This window comes from Bos mutus, chromosome 26 (genome assembly GCF_027580195.1).
Source record: "Bos mutus isolate GX-2022 chromosome 26, NWIPB_WYAK_1.1, whole genome shotgun sequence".
Classification (NCBI taxonomy): Eukaryota; Metazoa; Chordata; class Mammalia; order Artiodactyla; family Bovidae; genus Bos; species Bos mutus.
The window spans coordinates 3,124,074-3,144,312 of NC_091642.1; the positions used below are offsets into that span (position 1 = coordinate 3,124,074).

Consider the following 20,239-nt stretch of genomic DNA (forward strand, 5'->3'; position numbering starts at 1 on the left):
AGCCACCAAAGTCTGCCCATGGCTCAGAAACACCCCAATGAAGGAAAACAGTCAGGAAGCCTCAGTGACACAGAAAACGTCCAGAAACCCAACCTGCAGCCTCCATGTTGCTGCCCACAGCGTGGTGCTGCTCAGACGGTACACACAAGCCTGGGAGGGAAGCAGGGCTGGGTCCGGATCAAGCTGTGCATTTCTGTGTGCGAACCAAGAAGGACCTCTGCTGCTGCTCCACTGGGAAGGCTGAAGCCAAACCTATTACTTTAGTCATAAAGGTTTAATCATTTGCAGTTCAAATGTTGATGCCTCTTCTCAATGTGTGGAATTTTTTGCATCTAAGTTTCTGGGGGAAAAAAAATGCTTTCAGATGAAAAATGCTGCCAGGGGTTACTTAAACCTGGCCCTTAAAGTCCTTCCTTTCTCTTCCCAAGGCTACAAGCTCAAGTCTGATATTGATATTAATATTAATTTGTCATTAATACTAATGTTTCCTAACCAACTATGAGTATTTTGAAATATCCAATTTCTCTGGATAGCTAAACCTCAAGTTCCACTATAAAAACTGTTTTCTAATTATTGCTTTCCAGTAAGTTATCAGACAATGCGGCACAGTTTCCTATTAATTCAGGAATTTCATATGTGTGTGGAAAGCTGGCCACCTCGGCAGGTCACAGCCACTTCCCTCACTTCAAGACACCCCAGGACCAGCTGACATCCAAGCAGGCCATTTTGAGGGCAGCCTGCTGGGGCAGTGAGAGACAATACAGATGTTTACTTAATTTGATTAATTTAATTTTGAAACAAGTAATCCAATGAAAGTAATGGTTGTTGTTCTGGCTAGTTCACTGAGCTAAAAAAAAAAAAAAAACACCGGCTCACAAACTATCTGCCAACCTTCCCCAGTCAGCACATCCTGCATGGCCCAGCCACTCAGAGTCTACAGTTAACTGCCAGCCACACTCCAAGTGACAAGAGCGCAGGGCTGCTGCACACACTCATCCTCCTTCAAATAAGAGGAACAGGAAGTGGTTTCAACTTGTTGCCTAGAGGACCTTCGAGTTCTTTCGCACGTGTCCATCACAAGTGGCCAGGACCAAAGGGGTGAGGCCGGCATGCTCAGACGGTGCACACAAGCCTGGAAGAGACAGGGTCTGAGATGGTTCACCGGAACCAGCCCAGATGGCGAGGCCGTGAGGTGGCAGCCCAGGCAGGGCAGGCCTGGACAGGTCCCGCAGAGGAAGCAGAAGCACTGGAAGCCTCCCAGTCTCGTGTTTCTACCCCAGAGAGCAGAGGCTGCAGGCGTTCCTCAGCGGAGGGGCAGCATTCTGGGCACTGCACCCCACAGGAGGGCTATTTCCTAACCTTCATTTCCTACAAACCTTGAGAAGGTAGAACCCCACTTAGCGCTCGGGCAGAACAGATGCGGCTGGTGGGCCAGATGTGGGCCACAGGCTGTAGTCTGCTGACCTCTGCTGTGGAGGGAAAGACTGAGGCCTCCGAACAATTCAAAGCCCACATCGTCTCCAGGGTGGATAATCCAAGGCAAGCGAACAGAGGGGCTGGCAAACTGTGTGGCAGACCCTACAGATTTCTTCTTTCAAAAGATTTTAAAAAGGTTTTCACAATGTAATAATGATGCTTCTCTTCTCTTTTTTCTTTCTGGATATAACTGAAAAGTAGACGATAAAAATGAGAATTTGGGGGAGTGGAAAAAAAGGAAAAACCTTTTTTTCCACTCCCCCAAATTTGAGTAAGTGGAACCCAGCATGTTTTGCTCAATCCTCGCTGCAATGTCAGAGAGCTCCCTAAAGGTTCTCAACTAAGGCTGAGCTTTCCAGTGGCAGCTCTGCAATTTCACGCGAGGTTGAAATCCAGATGAACTTTTAACCAGAATGCCACCTATGACAATACAGTAATTTGTAAAGAAGGTTCCTCTGTAGCTGGAGAGCTCGGATGCAGCAGGATACCCTGGGACGTGAACCTCCTGACATCCAGCACTGGACGTCCCCCTCCCCACCGCAGCTCAACTAAGGGCAAAATAAAGAAAGGTATCCATCAGTGTGTGGAACCTTCGAGCTCATTCACCCTAACCATCTACAGGAGAGGAAAGTCAAGTGGAGGCTTAGGGGGACTCCTAGGTCCACAGCAGGGACTCGTGTGTCCCGGAGTTTACTTTACTATCCTTGGCGCACGAAGGCCCCAGGGAAGCTGTGAAGCAGCACCTGCTCAGGCCTCATTATAACGACCCCTCCCCCCACCACACACACACCGGGCAGTCCTTCCCCTGTCCTGTGCGGTCCACTGGTGAGACAGAGCTGTGGAGGGCAAGAGCTGATCATGGTCACAGCCTGGGACACTAAGTCTCAGGCTGGCTGTCCCTGGACATCACCCAGAGCCTTGGCCATCTGAGGGAACAATACTGCTCTAAGCGTGGCGTCACATCCAAAGCAGATTCAGTCTTGTTTTTGTTACAGGTTAGTTACTAAGACAGGAAGGTGTTCTGACAAACAAGAACCCCCTCCACAGCAACCCTAAGATTCTCAGAGCATGTCCCCCTCCAGGGTGCAGCAGAACCACAGACGAAGTCTTGGTGGCTCACACATGCTCACTCTCCACTGTGAAGACCATCTGTCCTTCCTGGCGAGACGTCCTGAGGAAAGAGCATGTGCTGGGCCTCCACAGAGACGAATAACTGCCATGCTGAACACTCTTTTTCAACATCATTTTGGTTAGCTTAGATTTCACTGTATTTTAAAACGATTTATCAGTGGGGCTTCCCTGGTAGCTCAGACAGCAAACGATTTGCCTACAATGCAGGAGACCAGGGATCAATCCCTGGGTCAGGAATATGCCCTGGAGAAGGGAATGGCAACCCACTCCAGGATTCTTGCCTGGAAAATCCCATGGACAAAGGAGCCTGGAAGCCCACAGTCCATGGGGTTGCAAAGAGTCGGACACAAATGAGTGACCAACATTTCTATGTCTTCTAATTTATCAACACAGTAACGAGGTGTGAAGTTTGAGGAGCGAGTGAGTGGGGGCAGGAGTGGCAGGTAAGCTGGCAAGGCCACGGCACTATTCACACCATCCTCCATGACACCACAGACGTCCTGATGCAAAGAGCCACAATGAAGTTCACCCAGGAGTCAGGACTGAATCAGTGGACTTGCCGCCTTCGCTCTGCAGGGAGAAGTGTGAGGACAAGAGATGCCCAGTGCAAACTGGAGCGCCATCGGGGCTGCAGAATCTGACTGCTACCTATTCAGCCACGTCCAGCAGTAATTCTTGTGTTCAGGTCACTTTCTGTAACCACGGGTATTTGTTTTGATTGTTCCTACCCAGTCCCTGAACATCTCCTTCCAGGCCAAAATCTGTTTGATGTTTTTCAAAAACTAGCATGAAGTTCCAAAATGGTTTCCTATTCCTTCACTTGAGTGTAAAAAACAAGTGGAATTCCCTGATGACTCACTATGGATAGCTGGGCCACACCCATTTTTATCTACAAAATAGATCATTTAAAATCACTTGGTATATATCACATTAGGGACTTTAAAAAATTAAGTGCAAAGTTGTGCATTTAAAGCAAGGGTTCTATATAGGGTCTCCATGATTGCAAACATGTGCATAGATACCTTTGAAAATTTAGAGGAAGCTATGAGATCCATTCTAAGAAGAAGATCAAATGCATTACATCCACAGAAGGTCAGCATTTCTTGTCCAACTCCAAGGAATTTCCAGGTCTCCCTGAAGACCACCCATGGACCACATGTTAACCGGTCTGGTTTCAAGTGGGAATCGGGCCCTCCTGCGCGAACACCTCTCTCACTGGTCTGCCACCACAAAAGGTCAGGCCTGAGACAGCAGCTGCACGTAATGTCATCACAGCGCTTGAAAAGCGGGCTTTCCTCGGGAAATTCACAAAACGGAAGAGTGCGCACTCCCAAGAGTGTGGTTTCAAGCTCCAGCTGAGGGAGAACAGTTCCAAGATTTAGTAAAGACACCTGGTAAAAAGGAGCACATGTGTCAGTCTTCTTGAACCATGACTGGGTACCCTAGGTCTGTTCCCAGGAAACCTCTGGATTCTTCTTTGTGTTTTTGGCCTTTATGCCTAGTTTTTCTACAAAACAACTCGAAACAGTTCAAATGCTATCGCTCCCATATGAGTTATGAAGTGAATGAACCAAGTCTCAGAGCTCTGATGAAGACTCGCGATCCTGGGGCAAGGCATGAAGGCAGGCCCTGGGGACACACTGCTCCTCCTCTCACCGCAGCCAGAAGGAAGCCCCACGGGCTGCCCCCAGTGCCCTGCCATCCCCAGTCACATGTCACCTCGATGTGGACGGCCTCAGAGCGACTCTGCCGTGTCACAGCCCTCAGTGAACACGCGCACTTGTTTTCCTGGAGGGGTGGGGTGTACTGGTGTTCAGAGGCGCACCACCTTCGGAGACAGTATGTTTGGGGGAGTAGAGGGGCTGCTACAATTGGAACAGCCTCCCAGGATCCCAGTGTCTGCTGCGCCCACTGTCTGGGGGGCGGGGGCTGCTGCTGGTGGTCCTCAGCACAGATGACGGAACCGGGATCACATGCTCTGGGGCAGCAGGCAGGAGCAAGCTGCCGGGTGCACTGGCACAAGCTCACTGCGTCCAAAGGCAGCTTAAATACTGATGCGTGTCAAAGAGCCGCTTCAGATCCAGCTTCCAAGGCAATACCCTCCGAGTTTTTCAGAAGAAAAATTAAAGCTTTCAAAGAACACAGGCGAAACGTAAGATTAAACGTATCTGTCTCAATAAACACATCTTAATATGTCTCAAGAATCTGATTTTTTTAAACCTTTAAACCTATTTACACGAAACTTCTAATTGGCACTCTTTAAACCTTCAGTGTAGTGTAACTCCTTGCTTGGAGTCCTGACTGTCTCTGTGGTGTTGACAGCTCACCTTTAAAGGAGGCAGAGTGGGACCGATCACAGTATCGGCATTTCTGGTATTTCCTGAAGCTAAAAGAGTGCCAGAACGTGACACGGCATGACTCTGTTTCTAAAGATAGCTAAGAAATCAGAGCATTTTTGTTATTAGGGTATAAAAAAAAATAAGAAGTGTTACACTTCTCTCTCAGATCCATCAACAACACAGGGCTGTGCCTCTGGAGTCTCTGCCTGAGCCAGTGTTAAGGAAATCATTGAGGAGGGAGGGGGCACCAATGATCTCAAAAGGAAGAAACACAAATGCACCTCAAAGAGTCGATCAAGACCTATCTGTCAAAAATTTAAGTTTGAAAACCAGTTGCCCACCACACACAGGAAAGCTGCTGCCCTAACTTGCCTTCCGCCTCGAGGACTGTCCTACACCAAACTCTGACCAAGTTCACCCTACGGGGAACCACAGCCGCCTGCCCACCTGGCCCGGCCCACTCGTCGCTTAGGCCCAAACACCACTTTCACCCCATGTCCTTTCCAGACACATTTTAACTAAATGGCCACTTGGCCTGGCCCAAGCACCCCTCAGATCTGTGAAGGTAACAGACCAGCTTTTTCCCATGAGCTGCAGAAGGCAGGCAGGAATGCCTCACCAAGTCTGTTAAACTGTACAGGGCACCAACGTATGCTCAGGAGGGGCCCGGGTGGTCATAAATCAAGACTGTGATTGCTGGCACAAGATCCACAGCATTTAGAGTACCAGTAAACTGTGGGCTGTGAGTCCCCTAATGCCTGCATGCTCTACCTTGCTGTATCTTAAACACTGATACCAGAGTTTTTATGGAGAGTTTCTACTCTGAGTTTTTCACTAGGCTGTGAATGGTAAATGACACACTTTTCAAAGTTTACGTTCTTTTTCTTGGCTAGGTTCACAAAAATAAGATTCATACTTTCTTGCCTCCACCAGCAATTCCATGGGTAGAAATGATTCATTACAAAAGAGAAATAGATTCTTAGTCTTTGCTGATATAGATTCACAAAATATAGAGGAAAATTTGCTCACCTTGTATCCAGTCACTTTATTTATTAAAATGTAAATACTGCTGAGCACTCATCTGAGGAGTCTAACTTCTAAACACCAGTTTGCAATCCACATAGAACTAGAGACTCCAGGTAATTTTCAGGGAAAATTTCATTTAGGCACATCTCAATTTATTAAAAATACTCAGAGAAATTGAACTGTAAAGTGAACTACATTTTTATATTAAATTTTATATTAAATATAAAAATGTACTTCCAAGTAAGATGGCAACAGGCTGATGAGCAGTACCCAGAGCACCAGAGTTGAAAAGCAATGGCACCACACTGCTTGTTGCTGCCGACATGGAGAGTGGAGCCTCCCTTCTGATGGGCTGGGCCAGTACCTCCTGGAGGCTCTGAAACCCTCCATTCAGGCTGAGCCAGTACCTCCTGGAGGCTCTGAAATCCCTCCCTCAATTAAGCTCAGCAGGTATTTAAGTACACATGTGATACTTAACACCGTGGGTATAAAAGCAGTACTAACGACTGAGCACTTGCTGGCAGTTCACAGGATGCTGAGTGTTCTGCAAATCCTGCAACAGCCCCATGAGAGAGGAGAGCCACTCCCCACCACTCCCCAGGTGAGCGAGGGTGGGGATGAGCAAGCGTCCATGACCACAGAGCTGGATCTCAGGGTCCCAAGGCCCATGTTCTCATAAGCATCTCCAACGGAAGCCATGCACCAAGTCTCAGCTATGCTGAACCACTGCTCCTATTCCCGGGTGTGTGAGAGTCAGCACATGGGTGTGGCAGCACAGGACGAGTGTGACAACGGAACAACCAACTAAAAACAGTCCAGCACAAATATGCATGAGAACAAAACATACTTTCATTTACAGAAAGTTTTAAAATGATGCAAAAAAAAAAAAAGCAAGCACATTACCTTTCTATTTCTGCAAACAAATTCCCAGAAACTTAGTGGCAAAACACAGCACCAATTTCTTATCTCCAGAGTCCACAGCTCAGGAGTCCAGGGCAGGTCACCAGGTGAAGACCAAGCCCTCCTACAGCAGTGGCTCTCAGCCTGCTGACACTCAGAGAGTCCTCTTACCTCATAGGCTGCTGGCAGAATTCATCTCCTTGCAGGACTGAGGGCTGAGCTTCTCTCGGCCACAACCAGGAACAGCTCTCAGCTCAGGAAGGTCACCTGAGGTTCCCTGCTGGTAGATCTGCTTTTCACCACGTAAGACTGCTTGGTCAGAGAAGCGGGCAGACCCCTGTCTCTGATCTCAGAACCCTCTGTAGAGCACAGCTAGTTAAGACAGGCCCACTCTAGGATAATCTCCATTCTGATCAGCTCAATTGATTAATGACCTTAATTACATCTGCAGAAATCTCCTGCCCTGTAATTGTGGGAGTTTTATCTCATCATGTCCACAGCTCCTACTCACACTCAGTGCTAGTTGCCTTCAACTCTTCGCAACCCCATGGACTGAAGCCCACTAGGCTCCTCTGTCCATGGTATTCTCCAGGCAAAAATACTGGAGTGGGTTGCCATTTCCTTCTACAGGGGATCTTCCTGACCCAAGGATCAAACCCAGGTCTCCTGCACTGCAGGCAGGTACTCTACCACTGAGCCCCCAGGGAAGCCCCAAATATTCACTGTCAGAGAAGGGGCCATATAAAGGCATGGATCAGTGAGGATCATCTAGAATTCCACCTACTGCACCCATGAAGCCACTTAGAGAAGGAGAGCCATGATGAAAACTGAGGAGCCAAGAAGACACCAGTTATACAGAGACATAAAAAAGCTGACAGAAAGTGTTACCTGAGTGCTTCTGAGATGGAAATGTAAAATCATTTCCTCCAAGTTTTGGTGTTTTGTAAGTCTGTCCCATAGATACATTACATCATACATTCAGGGGGGCAAGGATTTTCTATTAAAAGGACATTCAGTGGCTGAGAGTGCCAGACTGCGATGGCGCAGGAACGGCCGAGAGGAACTACCCCGCGTCCGAGGTCGGGGGGGGTGCGGCAGAGAGGAGCTACCCCGCGTCCGAGGTCAGAGGTGGCAACGAGAGGAGTTACCCCGCGTCTGAGGTCAGGAGCGGCCGCCGGGAGGAGCTACCCCACGTCCCCAAGGCCAAGGCCAGAGGCGGCAGCCAGGAGGAGCTACCCCATGCCCCCAAGGCCGAGGCCAGGGGCGGCGGCCAGGAGGAGCAACCCCACGCCCAACACCAGGGGTGGCAGCTGGGAGGACCAACCCCACGTCCAAGGAACTGGCTGCGCGGGCACAGGAGGGCCTAGAGGAGCTATCCCACGTTGAAGGTCAGGAAGTGTGGCAGTGAGGAGATACCCCTCGTCCAAGGTAAGGAGCAGCGGCTGCGCTTTGCTGGAGCAGCCATGAAGAGACACCCCACGCCCAAGGTAAGAGAAACCCAAGTAAGATGGTAGGTGTTGCAAGAGGGCATCAGAGGGCAGACACACTGAAAACATACTCACAGAAAACTAGTCAATCTAATCACACTAGGACCACAGCCTTGTCTAACTCAATGAAATTAAGCCATGCCCGTGGGGCCACCCAAGATGGGCGGGTCATGGTGGAGAGGTCTGACAGAATGTGGTCCACTGGAGAAGGGAATGGCAAACCACTTCAGTATTCTTGCCTTGAGAACCCCATGAACAGTATGAAAAGGCAAAAGGATAGGATACTGAAAGAGAAACTCCCCAGGTCAGTAGGTGCCCAATATGCTACTGGAGATCAGTGGAGAAAAAACTCCAGAAAGAATGAAGGGATGGAGCCAAAGCAAAAAGAATACCCAGCTGTGGATGTGACTGGTGATAGAAGCAAGGTCCGATGCTGTAAAGAGCAGTATTGCATAGGAACTTGGAATGTCAGGTCCATGAATCAAGGCAAATTGGAAGTGGTCAAACAAGAGATGGCAAGAGTGAATGTCAACATTCTAGGAATCAGGGAACTGAAATGGACTGGAATGGGTGAATTTAACTCAGATGACCATTATATCTACTACTGCGGGCAGGAATCCCTCAGAAGAAATGGAGTAGCCATAATGGTCAACAAAAGAGTTCGAAATGCAGTACTTGGATGCAATCTCAAAAACAACAGAATGATCTCTGTTCGTTTCCAAGGCAAACCATTCAATATCACAGTAATCCAAGTCTATGCCCCAACCAGTAATGCTGAAGAAGCTGAAGTTGAACGGTTCTATGAAGACCTACAAGACCTTTTAGAACTAACACCCAAAAAAGATGTCCTTTTCATTATAAGGGACTGGAATGCAAAAGTAGGAAGTCAAGAAACACCTGGAGTAACAGGCAAATTTGGCCTTGGAATACGGAATGAAGCAGGGCAAAGACTAATAGAGTTTTGCCAAGAAAATGCACTGGTCATAACAAACACCCTCTACCAACAACACAAGAGAAGACGCTATACATGGACATCACCAGATGGTCAACACCAAAATCAGATTGATTATATTCTTTGCAGCCAAAGATGGAGAAGCTCTATACAGTCAACAAAAACAAGACCAGGAGCTGACTGTGGCTCAGATCATGAACTCCTTATTGCCAAATTCAGACTGAAATTGAAGAAAGTAGGGAAAACCACTAGACCATCCAGGTATGACCTAAATCAAATCCCTTATGATTATACAGTGGAAGTGAGAAATAGATTTAAGGGCCTAGATCTGATAGATAGAGTGCCTGATGAACTATGGAATGAAGTTCGTGACATTGTACAGGAAACAGGGATCAAGACATTCCCATGGAAAAGAAATGCAAAAAAGCAAAATGGCTGTCTGGGGAGGCCTTACAAATATCTGTGAAAAGAAGAGAAGTGAAAAGCAAAGCAGAAAAGGAAAGATATAAGCATCTGAATGCAGAGTTCCAAAGAATAGCAAGAAGAGATAAGAAAGCCTTCCTCAGCGATCAATGCAAAGAAATAGAGGAAAACAACAGAATGGGAAAGACTAGAGATCTCTTCAAGAAAATTAGAGATACCAAGGGAACATTTCATGCAAAGATGGGCTCGATAAAGGACAGAAATGGTATGGACCTAACAGAAGCAGAAGATATTAAGAAGAGATGGCAAGAATACACAGAAGAACTGTACAAAAAAGATCTTCACGACCCAGATAATCACAATGGTGTGATCACTGACCTAGAGCCAGGCATCCTGGAGTGTGAAGTCAAGTGGGCCTTAGAAAACATCACTACGAACAAAGCTAGTGGAGGTGATGGAATTCCAGTTCAGCTATTTCAAATCCTGAAAGATGATGCTATGAAAGTGCTGCACTCAATATGCCAGCAAATTTTGGAAAACTCAGCAGTGGCCCCAGGACTGGAAAAGGTCAGTTTTCATTCCAATCCCAAAGAAAGGCAATGCCAAAGAAATGCTCAAACTACCGCACAATTGCACTCATCTCACACGCTAGTAAAGTAATGCTCAAAACTCTCCAAGCCAGGCTTTAGCAATATGTGAACCATGAACTTCCTGATGTTCAAACTGGTTTTAGAAAAGGCAGAGGAACCAGAGATCGAATTGCCAACATCCGCTGGATCATGGAAAAAGCAAGAGAGTTCCATCTAAAACATCTATTTCTGCTTTATTGACTATGCCAAAGCCTTTGACTGTGTGGATCACAATAAACTGTAGAAAATTCTGAAAGAGATGGGAATACCAGACCACCTGATCTGCCTCTTGAGAAATCTGCATGCAGGTCAGGAAGCAACAGTTATAACTGGACATGGAACAACAGACTGGTTCCAAATAGGAAATGGAGTACATCAAAGCTGTATATTGTCATCCTGCTTATTTAACTTATATGCAGAGTACATCATGAGAAACGCTGGGCTGGAAGAAACACAAGCTGGAATCAAGACTGCCGGGAGAAATGTCAATAACCTCAGATACGCAGATGACAGCACCCTTATGGCAGAAAGTGAAGAGGAACTAAAAAGCCTCTTGATGAAAGTGAAAGAGGAGAGTGAAAAAGTTGGCTTAAAGCTCAACATTCAGAAAACTAAGATCATGGCATCTGTTCCCATCACTTTATGGCAGATAGATGGGGAAACAGTGGAAACAGTGTCAGACTTTATTTTGGGGCCTCCAAAATCACTGCAGATGGTGATTGCAGCCATGAAATTAAAAGACGCTTACTCCTTGGAAGGAAAGTTATGACCAACCTAGGTAGCATATTCAAAAGCAGAGACATTACTTTGCCAACAAAGGTCCGTCTAGTCAAGGCTATGGTTTTCCCAGTGGTCATGTATGGATGTGAGAGCTGGACTGTGAAGAAAGCTGAGCGCCGAAGAATTGATGCTTTTGAACTGTGGTGTTGGAGAAGACTCTTGAGAGTCCCTTGGACTGCAAGGAGATCCAACCAGTCCATTCTAAAGGAGATCAGCCCTGGGATTTCTTTGGAAGGAATGATGTGAAAGCTGAAACTCCAGTACTTTGGCCACCTCATGCAAAGAGTTGACTCATTGGAAAAGACTCTGATGCTGGGAAGGATTGGGGGCAGGAGGAAAAGGGGACGACAGAGGATGAGATGGCTGGATGGCATCACTGACTTGATGGACGTGAGTTTGGGTGAACTCTGGGAGTTGGTGATGGACAGGGAGCCCTGGCGTGCTGCAATTCATGGGGTTGCCAAGAGTCGGACACGACTGAGCGACTGAACTGATGCGCTTTTGACAATTTCCTTGGGGTTTATTCATAGTGTGTGGATGCTCTGTTAGAAATAGTACAGCAGCTGTTAACAACTGCTCCTTCTAGCCAAGGTGAGGGGCAGGGACAGGGTTTTCACTCTCACTTTAAACAAGCAAAAAGACAAAAAAAAAAACAAAAAAACCAGGAAAAATGTATAAGCATTGGTTTTCCAGACACTGGACATCAGGCAGTGAGGGTCAGTCACCTGGGAGATGGGCAGCAGACAAGCAGAGCCCTGAGACTGTCCTGGCTGACCGCTGAGAGAGCTCCCATGCTGTGGCAAAGGTAGAGGGAACCTGGGCAGAGCCACGAGGACCTGAGCGGAGGAGACGGAGGCCCAGTCCAGGGAGAGCAGAGGCGTGACGGCCTGCATAAGCAAGCACACAAAAGGAGAGCCACAGTAAGGGGACTCCAGAGACGAGCAGAGGGCTGACCAGCAGATGCTGAGAAGGGCAGAGATGCACCAAGATCAGCCAGAGCATTACAAGATAATCAGACTCAAGAAGAAAGGCACCTGCTTCCACCAGGTGGCAGGGACACCACTTACAGAGCTCACAGGACACCAGGGACATTACTCAGGAGTCTCATCTCAGCGGTGGGGAATCATGAGTGCTGGACTGAACAGGGCTCTAGTTCAGACTGACAACTCTTATGAGCAAGACCCCCAAAAGTGTAAAACAGTCAAAGCTGCTCAAAACCAATGATAAGGAAAATCTTTTCAAAAGCCAGGTGTTGGGGGTAGGGGTGGGGCTTGCAATATCAGAAACAAAAATAAGGATGACAGCAGATTTCTGATCCTAAACAATGCAAGTCAGGAGATGATGGAACAAGACCTTTAAGAAAAAGCTATAAACTTTAGATTTTGTTCCCAGCAAAAAACTTTCAACTATTAAAACAGTTTTCAGGCCACAAAACTAACAATTTATATATACACATACACACACACACACACACACACACACACACATATCCATCTCCAGGGGATTCACCCACTGGAAGAAACATTGAAGTCCTGTAGGCAGAAGGAAACAGACTCTAAAATGTAAAGAAAGGATGTGGAGAAACTGGGACTCACATATACACGGGTAGGACAGCAAGATGACACAACTACTGTAGAAAATCGTTCGGTTATTTGTGATGTTTGTTAAACATCCACTGATCATATGCTCCACTTAGAAGCGAAATAAAAGCATGTCTGTACAAAGACTTACACAAATGTCCATAGCAGCTTTATCTGTAACAGTCAAAACTGGGCGGAACCCCCACTATACAACAGATTCGGGATAAACACCTCTTATACCCTGAAATGGAACACTATCCAGAAACAAAGGAATGAATGGCTTACTGGTGCACACAACATAGATAAGTCCAAAAATAAGCATGCTGGAAAGAGGACAGATGGCATGGTTCCACTTTTAAAGCTCCAAGATTTTACATGTATTAAACATACATGACAATATACATAGTCCATTATTAACTTTCAGAAAATGCAAACTGACGTGTAGTGAAGACAGAGATATGGGGATGCAGGAGCAGGGAAGGGAAAAGAGGGGCGTCACAAAGGTGTAAGAGGGGTGACGGAGACATTTTGATTCTGTAATGCATGTCCAAGTATGTCAAACCATATACTTTAAACACAGGTACTTACTTTCTAATGTCATCCAGATCTCTAAAATACTGTTTTTGAGAATCTAAATAGCTTATAGACTATGCCCCCTGTGACCAACTATAATTTTAACACCCAATAAGCAGTTCTATTTTAAAGAAAAACCCAGCTCATCATTCCCAGCTCCATTATTTGCCTCTATGTTATACAACGAGCACAATTTCATACCCACTCTGATGGTTAAAACCCAAAAGACAAGAACAAGTGCTGCTAAGTATGTAAAAACCTGCAGCCCTCATACGCTGCTGATTGCTGTTCGGCTGCTAAGTTGTATGCAACTCGTTGTGACCCCGTGGACTGCAGTATGCCAGGATCTCGTCCTTCATTATTGCCCAGAGTCTGTTCAAACTCCATGTCCATTCAGTCGGTGATACCATCCCGCCATCTCATCCTCTGTCACCCCTTTCTCCATCCGCCCTCAATCCTTCCCAGCATCAGGGACTTTTACAATGAATCAGCTCTTTCCATCAGGTGGCCAAAATATTGGAGCTTCAGCATCAGTCCTTCCAGTGAACATTCAGGATTGATTTCCTTTCATATTTACTGGTTTAATCTTCTTGTTGTTCAAGGGACTCTTAAGAGTCTTCTGAAAAAGAAAAAGAAAAAAAAGAGTCTTCTGCACCACAATTAGAAACCATCAATTTTTCAGGATCAAGCCAAACCATCAGCCTTCTTTATGGTCCGATTCTCACAACTGTACATGACGACTGGAAAAACCACAGCTTTGACCATACGGACCTCTGTCAGCACAGTGATGCCTCTGCTTTCTAATCCCGTGTCTAGGGCTGTCATAGCTTTTCTTTCAAAGAGCAAGCATCTTTTAATTTCAGAGCTGCAGTCACTGTACGCAGTGATTTTGGAGCCCAGTAAACTCTGCCACTGTTTCCACTGTTTCTCCATCTATTTGCCATGAAGTGATAGGACTGGATGCCATGCTCTTAGATTTCTGAATGCTGAGTTTTAGGTCAGGTTTTTCACTCTCCTTTTTCACTTTCTTCAAGAGGCTCTTTAGTTCCTCTTCACTTTCTGCCATAAGGGTGGTGTCAACTGCATATCTGAGTATATTGATATTTCTCCCAGCAATCTTGATTCCAGCTTGTGATTCATCCAGCCCAGCATTTTGCATAATGTACTCCACACAGAAGTTAAATAAGCGACCCCATGTACTGTACAGTTCATGGAATTCTCCAGGCTAGAAGACTGGAGTGAGTAGCCTTTCCCTTCTCCAGGGCATCTTCCCAACCCAGGGATCAAAGCCAGGTCCCTCACATTGCAGACAAATTCTTTACCAGCTGAGCTACAAGGGAAGTCCAAGAATACTGGAGTGGGTAGCCTATCCCTTTCTCCAGCAGATCTTCCTGTCCCAGGAATTAAATGGGTCTCCTGCATTGCAGGTGGATTTTTTACCAACTGAGCTATCAGGAAAGCCCAGTTAAATAAGCAGGGTGACAATATACAGCCTCGATGTACTCCTTTCCCAATTTGGAACCAGTCCATTGTTCCATGTCTGGTTCTAACTGTTGCTTCTTGATCTGCATGCAGGTTTCTTAGGAGGCAGGTCAGGTGGTTTGGTATTCCCATCTCTTTCAGAATTTTCCAGTTTGTTGTGATCCACACAAAGGCTTTTAGCATAGTCACTGAAACAGAAGTAAAATGTTCTTCTGGAACTCCCTTGCTTTTTCTGTGTTCCAAGGGATGCTGGCAATTTGCTCTCTGGTTTCTCTGACTTCTCTAAATCTAGCTCGTACATCTTGAAGTTCTTGGTTCATGTACTGCTAACATCTAGCTTGAAGGATTTTGAGCGTAATTATCTTGCCTGGAGAACCCCATGAACAGTATGCTGTAGATAGGAATGTTAAATGGTACAGCTGTTTGGAAGTTCCTCAGAATGCTAAATATAGACTTGCCATCAGTTCAGTTCAGTCGCTCAGTCGTGTCCGACTCTGTGACCCCATGAACCACAGCACGCCAGGCTTCCCTGTCCATCACCAACTCCCGGAGTCCACCCAAAAAATAGGACCCAGCAATTCTACTCCTCAGAATCTACTCAAAGGAAATGAAAACATATAGGCACACAAATGACTGCCCGTGAATGTTCCCAGCAGCATGATTCACAAGAGCAAAAATACCCACAACTGGCAAATAGATGAAGCGTGGCATATCCATGCCATGGGATACTGCTCGTAACAAGGAACAAAGTATTGAAATACGCTTCACACGTACGAACTTTGAAAACATTTAAGTGAAAAAAGCCAGATATAAAAGGCCAAATACTAAATGATTTCATTTACCTGAAATGTGCACAACATCCAAATTCAGAGAGACAGAAATAGATTAGCGGTTGCCTGAGGCCAAGAAGAGAGGAAAGGGAGTGGCTGCTAATAGGTGAGAGGATCCTATTTTGGGGCAGGATGTGCTAAATTAGACCATGCTTATGATGTATACAACTCTATTAAAGTCCACTAAACTGTATACTTTAAATGAGTACATTTTAGGCTATGTAAAATATCTCCATATAGTATAAAATCAGTAAAATTAAATCTCACACACACACACTCACAAAAGAAGGTAAAGATGAAGAAACAGCCATACATGCTTAATTAAATGTGAAATCTCCTGATTTCTATGTGTTGGCAATTAAAATTTCAGATGCCTGCCAGGCCCCGGTAGGCAGGCCAGATAGGACCTGCCCGCGCCATCCCACCAGTGGGGCAGGAGCTCGCCACTGCTCGGGGCCGTGAACCAAAGGGCACAGCTCTCGGGCTGCTTTTCGGCAGGAGCCCCCTAGCAGCCACGCTCTCCAGTCCTACCAAGGGGCCTTCCCGGCCCATCTCACAGCGGCTGTGCACGCCTGCCCTCAGCCCACTCCCTGCCCTGTGCGCTCCACCACGGCCAACACCGGGCCACCGCTCCACGCACACGCTACCTCCTGCTCTGCAGCAGGCTCCCTGGCTCCATCCGAGGCCAAGTCTCAGGCTCGGCTGGCCAGCTTCCACCTCAGGGTGTTGTACTTGTCCTCTGTGCCACACCGACACACGAGCACATCACGTATTCCCCCTTTCTCCTTCCAGCTCTCCAGAGCAAAGTCCAGGGTTAGTCTGTGGGGTCTCACACACATGGCAGGCCCATGAACGGTGACAGAATACGCTTCCCTCGCCTGGAGAGGAGACAGCACTGGAGTGGGGAGGGCAGTGCTGGCAGTGCAGACGGGTCGGCAGCACAGACCGTCACACGCTCACTCCAAGGTCACACAAGCAGCCTTGCTCCCTGCGCAGAGACGCAGGGCCCTTCCCCAGAGAGGGATGCGGGTAGACACAAGCAGGAAATGCTGAGACGCAGTTCGGGATGGACCAAAACCACGCCCCTGGGTCGCCACCTGTCAGGAGGGAGTCACACTCGGTACCACAGCAGGGAGAGTCTGCTGCCCCTTCAGCTTGGAACTACACGAGCAGCAAAGGGTCATCCAAAGTACGTCCACAGCTCAAGGGAGAAGCAGCAACCACAAAGTACCTGCCTTACAAAAACACCCGACTGGTGAATGACTCGCTTCATTTCTAAGTTTCCTTTATAAATTTCCAAGGAACCCCAAAAGATTACCTCTAAAAACGATGAATTAGGTCCTCAGATGATAAGGGATCTTTTGCTGTCTTTATATTTATGTTGATTTTACAATAATTGTTTGTTGTTAGATTGGCTAAATGTTTAGCTATTTGAATTTCCATCTGATGTTAATTTAACTTATTACTACACGTTAAATCAAGCACACCCAAGGCAGTTTCACAAGAGCTTCCAACACACTGTTTACTCTGGCTGCCTTGTTTGAGGGATCCACGCAGGCCTTTTTTCTCCCCATTGTTACGGAGGGAAGACAACCTTGCAGAAAGATATTTTTTTTCCCTCAAGATTGTTCATCTTTTGTGTTAGCAATCTGTCTTTGAGGAAAGATAGAATAAAGCCGATATTTAGGTATATCAAGTGATTCAGTGCAAGCATCTCTCAAAACCATGATCAATATTCTCATGTTTTTAGGACTCTTTTCAGTCATAAATATCTTTCCTCTAAGAAAGAAATAACTCTCCTTTCGGTCAACAGTCCCTGCAGTCGATATGAAGTCAGCAGCAGCCATACCAGCACGGCAGGCCCGGGTGCACAGAGGAACCATGTTTTCACCCGAGGGCCAAGGCAGGATGGTGCACTGAAACCTAAGTGCTTCACTCAGAGAAGAAAAACTGCAAAGAGAATATAAATATACCAAACAGCAACGATGGGGAGAAGTTTTTTATTCTGAAGCATTAACATCATTTGCATTAACAATTATCTCACATCTTACTTTTTTCCTCTCAACTTCACCAAAAAATAAAAGATTTTTATCATTTGCAAATAAATGTGTAACAACCTTTTACAAATTAAAATCTAAAAAGGTTGCAGAGGTTGTAAGGAAAAGGAACTTTTAAAAAGCACACAAATGTTTTAAGAAGTTAATGCTAGCAAAATACATCCAGTATTACATTACTTATAATGTAATCTTTTAAACGCCTGCCAGCTACCTATTGGAAGAGGAAAGCTGTGATCAATACTCTGTACTGAGTTAACAGGAATCACAACCCTGGAAAGGTCTTGTTTAAACAAATCCACCAGTAACACACCCCCTTCTCATCAGCTCCGTCACAAAACCGATGCACAGGGCTGCTGCAAGACCACCAGTAGGGGGCAGCCCTGAGCACACAGTCAGAAGAGGCCTGCAGGAGGGGAGGGTCATCGCTGGAAACGCAGCCCACTGCTAGTCACCATCATAGGGACCCTTTGTGTCCTTTGTAAACAGTCTTCCAAAACTCGTGACAGAAAAGGAACCATTTAAAACGAATGTTAAAAAGAAGCCTCCCCTGTCCTGGGCGGACCAGCACGTCACCTCAGCAGCCGAGATGACGTGCTGAGCCGTCTCTGCTCCCGTTCTTTGCAGGCCGGCACAGTGCCTCCCACAAAATGCCGGTATGCAGTATAAATTAAAGAGAAAGCCGCCTGGGTACACTTTTCATGTTTGTTTTAATTTTAAGGATTGAGGCTGTTGGAAGATAAACTGGTGCTTTAAAATATTTTGCCAAAGAATCTACTGAAACAATTTTTGTGTGTATCCACATCACCACGAAGTACTGTGAGCATTATCACAAAGGTTTTATGACACTTAGAGACTGTCCTCAGTGCTGTGCTGCACAGCATGTAGGATCCTAGTTCCCTGACCAGGGATCGAACCCATGCTCGCTGCATTGGAAGCACGGAGTCCTAACCACCGGGTCACCAAGGAAGTCCTGAAAGGAAATACTTTTCTTAACAGCCTCAGAGATTCTCATTCTGAGAAGAGTCTGCATACTGGCACGTAGCCAACATTCTCATGCTGACACCTGGACCTGACTGAGTGCCTGCATCTTTGTCCGTCATTTCATCAGAAATCCGATTCACTCAAACCAGCCAGAGATGGGAGTAACACGAAGGTGACTGACGTGAAACACAATCTCTTTGGTGGAAGACACCACCAAGATCTGGGTCATCAGGAACTGGGGACAAGGTCCTACCCCCTAGAAAACGGAGCCCCACAGGTGATGATGCCGTACCTGCAACCCCTGCCTATAATTAATTAATTAAGATGTGTTTCAGTATAGTTATAATGATTTAAAATTCATGGTCTAAAATCACAATTACTTAACACTAAAGGCTTTCCTGGTGGCTCAGATGGTAAAGCATCTGCCTACAGTGCAGGAGACCTGGGTTTGATCCCTGGGTTGGGAAGATCTCCTAGAGAAGGAAATGGCAACCCACTCCAGTACTCTTGCCTGGAAAATCCCATGGACAGAGAGACTGGTAGGCTACAGTCCATGCGGTCACAAAGAGTCAGACATGACTGAGCGACTGTCTTGAACTTGAAAGGTACTTAGGTAATCCTAATCATTCTAACAGATTAGGATGACTTAAATCATCCTAACTTACTTATGGGCTTCCCTGGTGGCTCAAAGTAAAGAATCTGCCAGCCAATGCATAAGTGGGTTTGATCCCTGGGTCAGGAAGATCCCCTGGAGGAGGAAATGGCAACCCACTCCAGTATTCCTGCCTGGGAAACGCCATGGACAGAGGAGCCTGGCAGGCTACAGTCCATAGGGTTGCAAACAGTTGGACACAACTGAGTAACTGAACACACAGGCACATATGCACAGAAAGCACCTTTAAAAAGGAAGCTAATTTGCTATAAGGTTAAAAGAGACTGTGATAGTGATAAGATGCTTTACATGAGCCTCATGGTAACCATAAGAGATCAAGAGAGTAAGAAAGGAAAAAAGTAATTAAAAAACAACTAGAAAACAATCAATAAAATGACAACAGTAAGCCCATAGCTCTCAGTAACTACTTACAATATGAATGGACTAAATTCTCCAATCAAAACACACAGAAAACCTAGACAGACTTTTTTTAAAAGACCAAATGATAAGCAGTCTTTAAATGATTCACTTCATCAGTAAGGACATACAGACTGAATGTAAAAGGATGGAAAAGATATTCTAAGCAAATGAAGCAGGATTAGCAGTACTTAGGTTACACAAAGTAGATTTTAATCCAAAGACTGTAGCAAGAGACAAAGGTCATTATATAATAAAGGGGTCAGTTCATCAAAAGGATAGGATATTTGTAAATATTATGCATCCAGCATAGGAGCACCTAAATGTAGAAAGCAAATATTAACAAATCCAAAGGAAGAAGCAGACAACAATGCAATGACAATGATGTTGCTGTTGTTCAGTCACTAAGCTGTGTCCAGCTCTCCGTGACCCCATGGACTGTAGCATTCCAGGCTTCTCTGCCCTTGACTGTATTTTGGGAGTTTGCTCACACTCATGTCCATTGAGTCAGTGATGCCATTCAA

At 46.1% G+C, this 20,239-nt stretch overlaps 1 protein-coding gene across 4 annotated transcripts in view; it reads right to left on the reverse strand.

Moving 5' to 3' along the window:
* The window catches only part of MGMT (O-6-methylguanine-DNA methyltransferase), a 278,115-nt gene that overhangs the window by 158,763 nt on the left and 99,113 nt on the right, over window positions 1-20,239 (reverse strand). The window lies entirely within an intron of this gene.